The sequence below is a fragment of the Vidua chalybeata genome, chromosome 22 (genome assembly GCF_026979565.1).
Source record: "Vidua chalybeata isolate OUT-0048 chromosome 22, bVidCha1 merged haplotype, whole genome shotgun sequence".
In the NCBI taxonomy this organism is placed as follows: domain Eukaryota; kingdom Metazoa; phylum Chordata; class Aves; order Passeriformes; family Viduidae; genus Vidua; species Vidua chalybeata.
In genome coordinates, this window is record NC_071551.1 from 6712932 (window position 1) to 6723291 (window position 10360).

Here is a 10360-nt window from a genome sequence, read left to right on the forward strand (position 1 = left end):
GCACCAGGAGCGCCGCAGCCGCGGGAATCGGCAATTCCGTGTTCTTCGCGAGGCCAGAATTCCAGGAAAACCCAAGGAAAGGCTTTGCTTCCTCGGGAATTTGCCGCGGGTGCAACAGGAGGGCGAGGGGGGAAAGGAGGGATGGAAGCCGTGAGGGGGTTTTGGGGGGGGAAAAGAGCATAAAAAGGGATTTAGTTTGGGTTTAAAGTGGAAATAAGGGGGTTAAGCCTGGTTTAAGGCAGGACAAAAAGAGAAATGTGAGGTTAAGTCTGATTTAAGAGAGATCCAAAAGAGAAACAGGAGGTTAAGCCTGGTTTAAGGCAGGACAAAAAGAGAAAATGAGGTTAAGTCTGATTTAAGAGAGATCCAAAAGAGAAACAGGAGGTTAAGCCTGGTTTAAGACAGAGCTAAAAGAGAAAATGAGCTTAAAGCTGACTTAATACAGGTCTAAAGGAGAAAGAGGAGGTTAAGCCTGGTTTAAGACAGAGCTAAAAGAGAAAATGAGCTTAAAGCTGACTTAATACAGGTCTAAAGGAGAAAGAGGAGGTTAAGCCTGGTTTAAGACAGAGCTAAAAGAGAAAATGAGCTTAAAGCTGACTTAATACAGGTCTAAAGGAGAAAGAGGAGGTTAAGCCTGGTTTAAGACAGAGCTAAAAGAGAAAATGAGCTTAAAGCTGATTTAATACAGGTCTAAAGGAGAAACAGGAGGTTAAGCCTGGTTTAAGACAGATTTAAAAAAGAAATACGAGGTCAAGCCCAATTTAACAAGGGGTTAAGACAGATCTAAACGAGAAGCAGGAGGTTAAACCTTACTTAGTAAAAATCTAAAAGAGAAAGATCAGGTTAGACTTGACTTAACAGAGCTCTAAAAGAGAAGGATGAACTAAGCCTGCTTTAACACAGGTCCAGAATAAAACCATGAAGTTAAGCCTGATTTAAGTTCAGCCTGGTTTGGTGCCAATCTACAAGTGGAACAGGAGGTTAAGCCTGGCTTAACACACAAGAGCAAGGCGATCCCGACGTTCCTTCCCAAGCAAAGCCTCCCTGGGAAGCTCCTGGTGCGTTAAAGAAGATTTTTTTGGGACAGAGATTTCCCCTTTTCCCCTTTCCTAAACCACTTCCTCTTCCCAGCGGGACATTCCCGACATTCCCAGAGTTTTGGGAAGATTTTTGGGTTTTTTTTGCATTTTTTTTTTGCAGCGCCCCATCCGTGCCTTTTCCCTGAGCCAGGCTTATCCCCCAGCGAGATTTCGGATTTTCCCAACCCACGCTAAAACCCAGCCCGAAACTCAGAGCTCGGGCTTGGATCTGGGCAGTGCCCAAGGCTGGAACTCTTAAGCCGGGCTTAAGCCCCGCTGGCGGAGTGCAGGAAACGCCTTCATCATCATTACCAGGCAGTATTAGAACGGCACAGATCATCCAATGCTGCCCAGTAAGATGGCGAGGACGTCTCAGGCTCGAGGCTCCAAAATCGGAATCTTTTGGAGAAAAAAAAAAAAAAAAAAAAAAAAAACCCAAAAGGATTTTGGGGGAAAAAAAAAAAAAAAAAAAGAAAAAAAAAAAAAAAATTCCACCTGGGAATGGTTTTCTCTTGGGGTTTTGGCTTTTTTTTTTTTTTTTTTTTTTTGGGGGGCGTTTTTCCAGGGAGAAATCTGGAAAAAATTCCGTGGCCTGCCCGTAAAAGGGGAGGATTTCTAAAGATGAAAACCTGGCTTTGTTAGGCGAGGTTTAATAATAAAGGCCGGCTCTGTCGTCGCTTGGTTGTGCATTAAAAGAATGAGGAGTAATAGAATTTAAAAAAAAAAAAAAAAATAATAGAGTAGAAATAATGTGATAAAAAAATAAAACAGGAATAAATTTAATAGGGATAGTGGCGAATAATTGACAATGAAAATAATAATGATGGTAATGAAAATTCTAATAAAATAATAATTATAATTACGATACTGGAGAATAATAATAATAATAATAATAATAATAATAATAATAGTAACTATTTCAAAAAATCCCCCGATATTTAATTGCAATTAGAGCAAAACGATCCAGTTCTTAATAACTCGAGAATTATTTTCCAACCGTAAAAATCTTGGGAAAATCCAAAATTCTGCCTCCCAGAACAGGACTCGGAGCTTATTCCATAAAAATAAAACCAATCCCAACAATTCCTGGAGTTCCTGCAGGGCCTTGGATCAAAAACCTCCTTTAAAATCTCCCAAAAGCCGAGTTTAGGATGGAGCTGGGATCAAAAACCTCCTTTAAAATCTCCCAAAAGCCGAGTTTAGGATGGAGCTGGGATCAAAAATCTCCCAAAAGCCGAGTTTAGGATGGAGCTGGGATCAAAAATCTCCTTTAAAATCTCCCAAAAGCCGAGTTTAGGATGGAGCTGGGATCAAAATCAGCTCAGAAGAGAGTAACAAAACCAGTTCAAACCAGTAAAATCCCAGTTCAAACCAGTTCAAACCAGTAAAATCCCAGTTCAAACCAGTTTAAATTGGTAAAAACCCAGTTCAAACCAAAAAATCCCAGTTCAAACCAGCAAAATCCCAGTTCAGACCAGTAAAATCCCAGTTCAAACCAGTTCAAACCAGTTCAAAACAAGTAAAATCCAGTTCAAAACCCAGGAAAAGCCCAGTTCAAACCAGTATAAAACCAGTTAAAAACCAGGTAAAAATCCAGTTTAAAACCAGTTTAAACCCAGTTAAAAACCACCACAACCAGTTCAAACCCAGTTCAAACCAGTTTAAACCCAGATTAAGCCCATTTTAAACCAGTTTAAATCCAGATTAAGCCCATTTTAAACCAGTTTAAATCCAGTTGAAACCCAGTTTAAAGCAGTTCAAGCCCAGTTTAAGCCCAGTTCCAGCCCAGTTCAAGCCCAGTTTAAACCCAGTTCAAGCCCAGTTCAAGCCCAGTTTAAACCCAGTTCAAGCCCAGTTCAAGCCCAGTTTAAACCCAGTTCAAGCCCAGTTCAAGCCCAGTTCAAGCCCAGTTCCAGCCCAGTTCAAGCCCAGTTTAAACCCAGTTTAAACCCAGTTCAAGCCCAGTTTAAACCCAGTTTAAACCCAGTTCAAGCCCAGTTTAAGCCCAGTTCAAACCCAGTTTAAGCCCAGTTCAAGCCCAGTTTAAGCCCAGTTCAAACCCAGTTTAAGCCCAGTTTTCCAGAACTGCATCCCAGTGTTCCACTCAGCCTTTGTCCTGTGTGGAATAAAGCCAAGCTTAAATCTTGAACCTGAACTTGGAGCAAACCCCAGCAAAAGCTCAAAAAACTCAAAAAAAAAAAAAAAAAAAATCCCCAAAATTCAACACCAACCAAAAACCTCCAAAAAAAACCAACAAAAACCAACAAAAAAACTCCCGAAAAAACCCCAAAATAATGAGAAAAACTCCCCAAAAATTCCAGAAACGGCAAAAAAGCTCCAAAAGAGCAACAAAAAACTCCTAAAAAAACCCCAAAATAACAAAAAAAAAACCCAAAAACCCAAAAAAACCCAAAAAACCCAAAAAAAACCCAAAAAAACCCAAAAAGACAAAAAAAAAAAGCCAAAAATCACAATAAAACCTACTAAAAACTCCCAAAAAACCCAAAAATTCCCATTTTTATGGACAGAAAAAGGGCAAAAAAAAAAAGGAAAAAAATTCCTTTTTTTTTTTTTTTTTAATTGCTTGGAAAAGTGGCAGAAAAAAAAACCGGGGAAAATGAGGAAAATGAGAAGGGAAAAAAGGGAATTCCCAGCGCTCAGAGCTTTCCCTGCTCCTGCCTTTCCAGGGAATCCAAAATTTCCCTGATTTTTCCCTGATTTTTCCCTGATTTTTCTGATTTTTTTTCTGATTTTTCTGATTTTTTCCTGATTTTTTCCTGAGGTTTTGGAATTTTTCCTGATTTTTTTTTTCCTGATTTTTCCTAATTTTTTCCTGATATTTTTTTCCTGATTTTGCTGAATTTTTTTTCTGCTTTTTCTGATATTTATTTCTGCTTTTCCCCTGATTTTTTGCTGATTTTTTCCCTGATTTTTCTGATTTTTTCCTGATTTTTCCCTGATTTTTCTGATTTTTTTTTTCCTGTTATTTCTGATATTTTTTCTGATTTTCCTCTGACTTTTTCCTGATTTTTTCTGCTTTTATTTTTCCTGGGTTTTCTTGATTTTTTTTCCTGCTTTTTCTGATATTTATTTCTGATTTTCCCCTGATTTTTTCCTCATTTTCCCCTGATTTTTTTTCCTGACTTTTCTGATATTTTTTCCTAATTTTCCCAGGTTTTTTTCCTGATTTTTCTGATTTTTTTCCTGTTATTTCTGATATTTATTTCTGATTTTCCTCTGATTGTTCTGATTTCTCCCTGATTTTCCCCGATTTTTTCCTGATTTTTTCCTGACTTTTCCTGGTTTTTCCTGATTTTTTCTGATTTTTCCTGATTTTTTTTTATTTTTTCCTGACTTTTCTGATATGTATTTCTGATTTTTCTGATTTTGCTATTTTTTTCCTGATTTTTCCCTGATTTTTTCCTGACTTTTCTGAATTTTTTTTCTGCTATTTTTCTGATTTTTCTCTGATTTTTCTGATTTTTTTTCCGATTTTCCTCTGATTTTTCTGATTTTTCCCTGATTTTTCCTGATTAGTTCCTGATTTTTTTTCCTGATTTTTTTCCTGATTTTTTCCTCCATTTTTTTCAGATTTTTCCCTTTATTTTTCTGATTTTTTTCTGCTTTTTTCCTGATTTTTCTGATTTTTTTTCTCCTTTTTTTCTCTGATTTTTCCCGGATTTTCCAATTAAATTAGAAATTAGAAATTATAAAAATAAATATAAATATAATATAAATATAAATACTATACATAGAATTGTAAAATATAAATATAAATAATATAAATATAAATATAGAATAACTATAAAATAAATATAAATTTAAATACTACAGATAGAATTGTAAAATATAAAGATACGTATAAATATGAATATAAATATAAATAATATAAATAGAATTGTAAAGTATAAATATAAATATAAATAATATGAACATAAATATGAATATAAATATAAAATAAATATAATATAATATAAACATAAATACTATATATAGAATTGTAAACTATAAATATAAATATAAATATAAATATAAATATAAATATAAATATAAATATAAATATAAATTATGGCATTAAAAATCCTTCATCTTTTCAAATCATCAATAAAAATTTTCACCCCCAAAGAGGTGAAAATTTGAATTTTGAGCAGGATCGACACCCACAAAAAAAAATCAAAGGTAACACAAATATGAATATAAACTTAAAACCAATTAATATCACATTAAAAATAATTCATATCATATAAAATAATTAATATAAAATTAAATCATGACTACAATAAAATTAAATCATCACTATAATAATCAAAAATAGCTGAAAATTTGAATTTTGAGAGCGATTTAAACACCAAAAGTTCCGAGGTGCTTTCGAAATCAAATCTGGGTTTGGAAAAATGTTGGTTTTGAATTAATTTTTAATTTTTTTTTTGGTTTTTTTTTTGGCTAAAATTAATTAAAATTCATGCCTGAAAATGGAGAGTGGATTGAAAACTCTGCAATTCCCAGGGAAATAAAATAAGGGAAAAAAAAAATCAGGAGTGAATAAATTCCTGCTGGATTGGGGAAAGGATTAATCGGAATTAACCGGAATTAATCGGAATTAATCGGAATTAATTAATTAATCAATTAATTGGAATTAAATCCATGTGGGACAAGGCGAATATCTGGGGAAAATCCCATCCCCTGAAAGGTTTCAATCCAAAATTCGGGGGCGCTTCCCACTTTGTGCCCCACGGAATTTTCCAGAAGGTTTTTCCTCGTGGAGAAGTTTAAGTCGGGTTTAAATTGGGTTTAAAGCTGGGTTGAAATTGGGTTGAAATTGGGTTTAAATTGGGTTTAAAGTTGGGTTTAAACTGGGTTGAAATTGGGTTTAAAGCTGGGTTTAAATTGGGTTTAAATTGGGTTTAAATTGGGTTTAAAGCTGGGTTTAAAGCTGGGTTTAAATTGGGTTTAAATAGGGTTTAAATTGGGTTTAAAGTTGGATTTAAATTGGGTTTAAATTTGGTTTAAATTGGGTTTAAATTGGGTTTAAAGTTGGGTTTAAAATCCCACAAATCCATTCCCAAACCCGGCAGAATTCCCAAGAATCCTCCTGGATAACAAAAGCCCTCAACCCGAATTTCAGCCGCGTTTCCAGTGGAATTCCAACCCAAAAAATGGGATTTTGAAATCCAAAAAAAAGGGATTTTGAAATGGAATTGTAACAAAAAAAAAAGGGATTTTGAAATAAAAAAAAAAGGGATTTTGAAATGGAATTGCAACCAAAAAAGGGGATTTTAAAATGGAATTCAAACCCCAAAAAAGGAGATTTTGAAATGCAATTGTAAACAAAAAAAAAAAGGGGATTTTGAAATGGAATTCTACCCCAAAAATGGGATTTAGAGGACGAATCCAGGGCCTGATCTCACTCCCCAAAAATGAAATAAAATCACTTTATTGAACTTCTCCTTTTTCCCTTTGGAGCCCAACTCTACAAAATTTGGGAGAAACCAGGAAATTTCTCCAAAACTCAGGAGAAAAACAGGAAATTCCTCTAAAATTTGGGGGAAAAAAAAGGAAATTCCTCCAAAATTCAGGAGAAAAACCAGGAAATTTCTGCAAAATTCAGGAGAAAAAACAGGAAATTTCTGCAAAAAATCAGGAGAAACCAGGAAATTTCTCCAAAATTCAGGAAAAACCAGGAAATTCCTCCAAAATTTAGGAGAGAGCAGGAAATTCCTCCAAAATTCAGGAGTAAAGAGGAAATTTCTATAAAATTCAGGAGAAACCAGGAAATTTCTGCAAAATTCAGGAGAAAAAACAGGAAATTCCTCCAAAATTCAGGAGAAATCAGGAACAGCCGATCCCGGTTGGATCCAGCATTGGGATAAAGACAAAATTGGAATATTTGGATTTTCCAGGCACCAAAAAGGAGCCGGAGAAGCCCCAGGTGAGGAGGAATGGAGAATCCAACCCAAAATGGCTCCTGGCTCCTCCCGCCGCCGCCGGGAGCCGGAATTTTCCTCGGCGCCCGCTCGGATCCAAACAGAATTCCCAAATTTCCGCCTTCCGCTTGGGAAAATCCCAACCCCATCCCCTCGCTGCTCTGGCCCGAGGAATTGGGGCCGGGGAGGAGGGAAAATGAACATTTTTGGGATGGGGAGCTGTGGAGGGTGAGGAGGCCTCGTTAAAACGCTGGGTAATTAAAGAAGTCATTAAAACGTGGCAATCGTTACTCAGAGGCAGCGGCGAACGCGGATCGGAGTCGTCGCTTTTCGTCCAAAACTGGGAAATCCTCCCTTAAATCCAAATACTCCAATCGGTGGGAGATCCCCCTTCCATGTCAGGCTCATTTAAATAAGTTCGATTGGGATTTTAATTGAATTTTAATCCAATTTTCCCAATATTCCTTTTTTTTTTTTTTTGTGACTTTTATACCCAAAATTGGGAAATCCTCCCTTAAATCCAAATGTTCCGAAATCCAAAAACATGGCAAGGAACCCCTTTAATTCCATGCTTGTTTGATATAAATTTTATTGGGATTTTAATGGGATTTTTCCCAATATCCCGTTTTTTATTCAGAGCCAGCAGCAAACCCGGATTTGGAATGCTCACTTTTAGTCGAAAACTGGGAAATCCTCCCTTAAATCCAAATATTCCACAATCCGGGAATATTGGAAGAGTCCCCTTCAATTCCACGCTGGTTTCCAATCGATTTTATTGGGATTTTAATGGGATTTTCCCAAGATTCCTTTTTTTTTTTTCAGAGCCGGATTTGGAATCCTCAGTCGAAAACTGGGAGATCCTCCCTGAAATCCAAATATTCCACAATCCGGGAATATTGGAAGAGCCCCCTTCAATTCCACACTGGTTTCCAATCGATTTTATTGGGATTTTATTGGGATTTCATCGGATTTTCCCAATATTCCTTTTTTTTCCAGAGGCAGCAGCAAACTCGAATCGTGACTTTAACTCCCAACACTGGGAGATCCTCCCTTAAACCCAAAGATTCCCAAAATCCAGGAGTGTTGGAGGAACCTCCTTCCATTCCAGGCCGGTTTCCCGTGGATTTTATTGGGATTTTTTTGGGGGGATTTAATGGGATTTCCCTTTTGTCCCCAGCTCTCCCTGACACCTGGCTGCCAGCAGCTTTTCCCCCTCGTCTCCCTCCTCCTTCTGGCCGCCCTGGATCTGCTCGGACTGGTTGGACTGGTTGTAAAATGAACGTTTGGATTCATGCGCTGCCCTCCCCTCCCCCAGCGCACACAAAACCCGATCTGTCCGACAAAACCCTCTCGAATCCACCTGGGGGAGAAGGAGGAAGAGAAAAGAGGGCGGAATCGCGGAGAAAGTCAAGTGGGGAGAGGGGATATCCATGGAAAAGTAGGAAAAGGCCTCCGAGAAGTCGTTCTCGCGCTCCGTAAATCCCATTTTTTTCCCCCTCCCCGCTCTACCTGGATACTTTGGATCTTACCAGGACCAGCACAAAATCCAGGGGGAAACTTCAGTGCTGGGAGCTTCTCCCAAAGCCAGGTCAGCCTCCAGGTGGAGGAGGAATTTTGGGAGGATGAAGGAGCCAGGTGAGTTTTCCTCTTCCGCGTCCCGGAAAAGGCGACCTTGGATTTCGCGAGGAAATTGGCGCCGGAGACGAACGGTGGCAAAACCACCGCCAGACCTGGAAAAACAACACTGCTACACCTCGTTAGGCTGCTGAAACGGAGCTTAAAAAAACAAAAAAAAACCAAAAAAACAAAACAAAACCCGGCTTAAAAGGGGAAAAAAAGCAGGCCGGGAAGGGCTGGGCCAAGCGCGGCGGCTCCGAGGAGCTGCGTGTTGGAGCTGGAATTGAGGAGGGATGGTTGGGGAGCGAGGCCAAGGCTCGTCTTACATGGAGCCCTTCACCCCTCCCTGCGCAGGTGCACCGGGGCCAGCCAATCCCGCGGCCCCGTGGCCAACAGGTGTGTCCTGGCCCCGGGGAGCGGCCGCGGAGCCGCCTCGGGAGCCGCCGGGGCTGGGCCCGGCCTAACAAAGGCTGGCTTCTTCCCGGAGCCTTGGGGGGTGGCGGGCGCTGGAAGGGACGTTGGAGATCCAGGGTCAGCCCGGGCTGTGGGGAGGGACCTGCCACCATCCCGGGGTGCTCCAAGATGGACTTGGGCGCTTCCAGATTCTCAGGCCGAGGCCTTGCTGCCCTCAGTTTCCTCCCAATTTCTCATTTAGTCCTGCCCTCATTCTGCACAAAGCTGTTCCCCAGAAGGGACACTGGAGATCCAGGGTCAGCCCAGGCTGTGGGGAAGGACCTGCCACCATCCCGGGGTGCTCCAAGATGGACTTGGGCGCTTCCAGATTCTCAGGCTGAGGCCTTGCTGCCCTCAGTTTCCTCCCAATTTCCCACCTAAACCCACCCTCATTCCACACCAAACCATTCCAGGAAGGGACACTGAAGATCCAGGGTCAGCCCAGGCTGTGGGGAAGGATCTTCCACCATCCCAAGGGACTCCAAACCGGCCTTGGGCACGTCCATGGACAGGGCAGCCACGGTGCCTCAGGCCGAGGCCTCGCTGCCCTCAGTTTCCTCCCAATTTCTCATTTAGTTGCCTGCCCTCATTCTGCACAAAGCTGTTCCCCAGAAGGGACATTGGAGATCCAGGGTCAGCCCAGGCTGTGGGGAGGGACCTGCCACCATCCCGGGGTGCTCCAAGATGGACTTGGGCGCTTCCAGATTCTCAGGCCGAGGCCTTGCTGCCCTCAGTTTCCTCCCAATTTCACATTTAGTCCTGCCCTCATTCCACACCAAACCATTCCCCAGAAGGGACACTGAAGATCCAGGGTCAGCCCAGGCTGTGGGGAAGGACCTTCCACCATCCCAAGGGACTCCAAACCGGCCTTGGGCACTTCCATGGACGGGGCAGCCACAGATTCTCAGGCCGAGGCCTCTCTGCCCTCAGTTTCCTCCCAATTTCCCACCTAAACCCACCCTCATTCTGCACAAAGCTGTTCCCCAGAAGGGACATTGGAGATCCAGGGTCAGCCCAGGCTGTGGGGAGGGACCTTCCACCATCCCGGGGTGCTCCAAACCGGCCTTGGGCACTCCCAGGAATGGGGCAGCCACAGATTTGCAGGCCGAGGCCTCTGTGCCCTCAGTTTCCTCCTAATTTCTCATTTAGTCCTGCCCTCATTCCACACCAAACCATTCCCTGGGACACTGAAGATCCAGGGTCAGCCCAGGCTGTGGGGAAGGATCTTCCACCATCCCAAGGGGCTCCAAACCGGCCTTGGGCACCTCCAGGGATGGGGCAGCCACA

General features: G+C 41.1%; 1 long non-coding RNA gene across 1 annotated transcript; it reads left to right on the top strand.

Moving 5' to 3' along the window:
- Positions 1–964: 964 nt before the first annotated feature.
- Positions 965–7283, top strand: LOC128798894 (uncharacterized). The gene is made up of 2 exons (XR_008434579.1): positions 965–1058; positions 6980–7283. It is a non-coding gene; the product is annotated as an uncharacterized LOC128798894 (long non-coding RNA).
- Positions 7284–10360: the final 3077 nt, after the last annotated feature.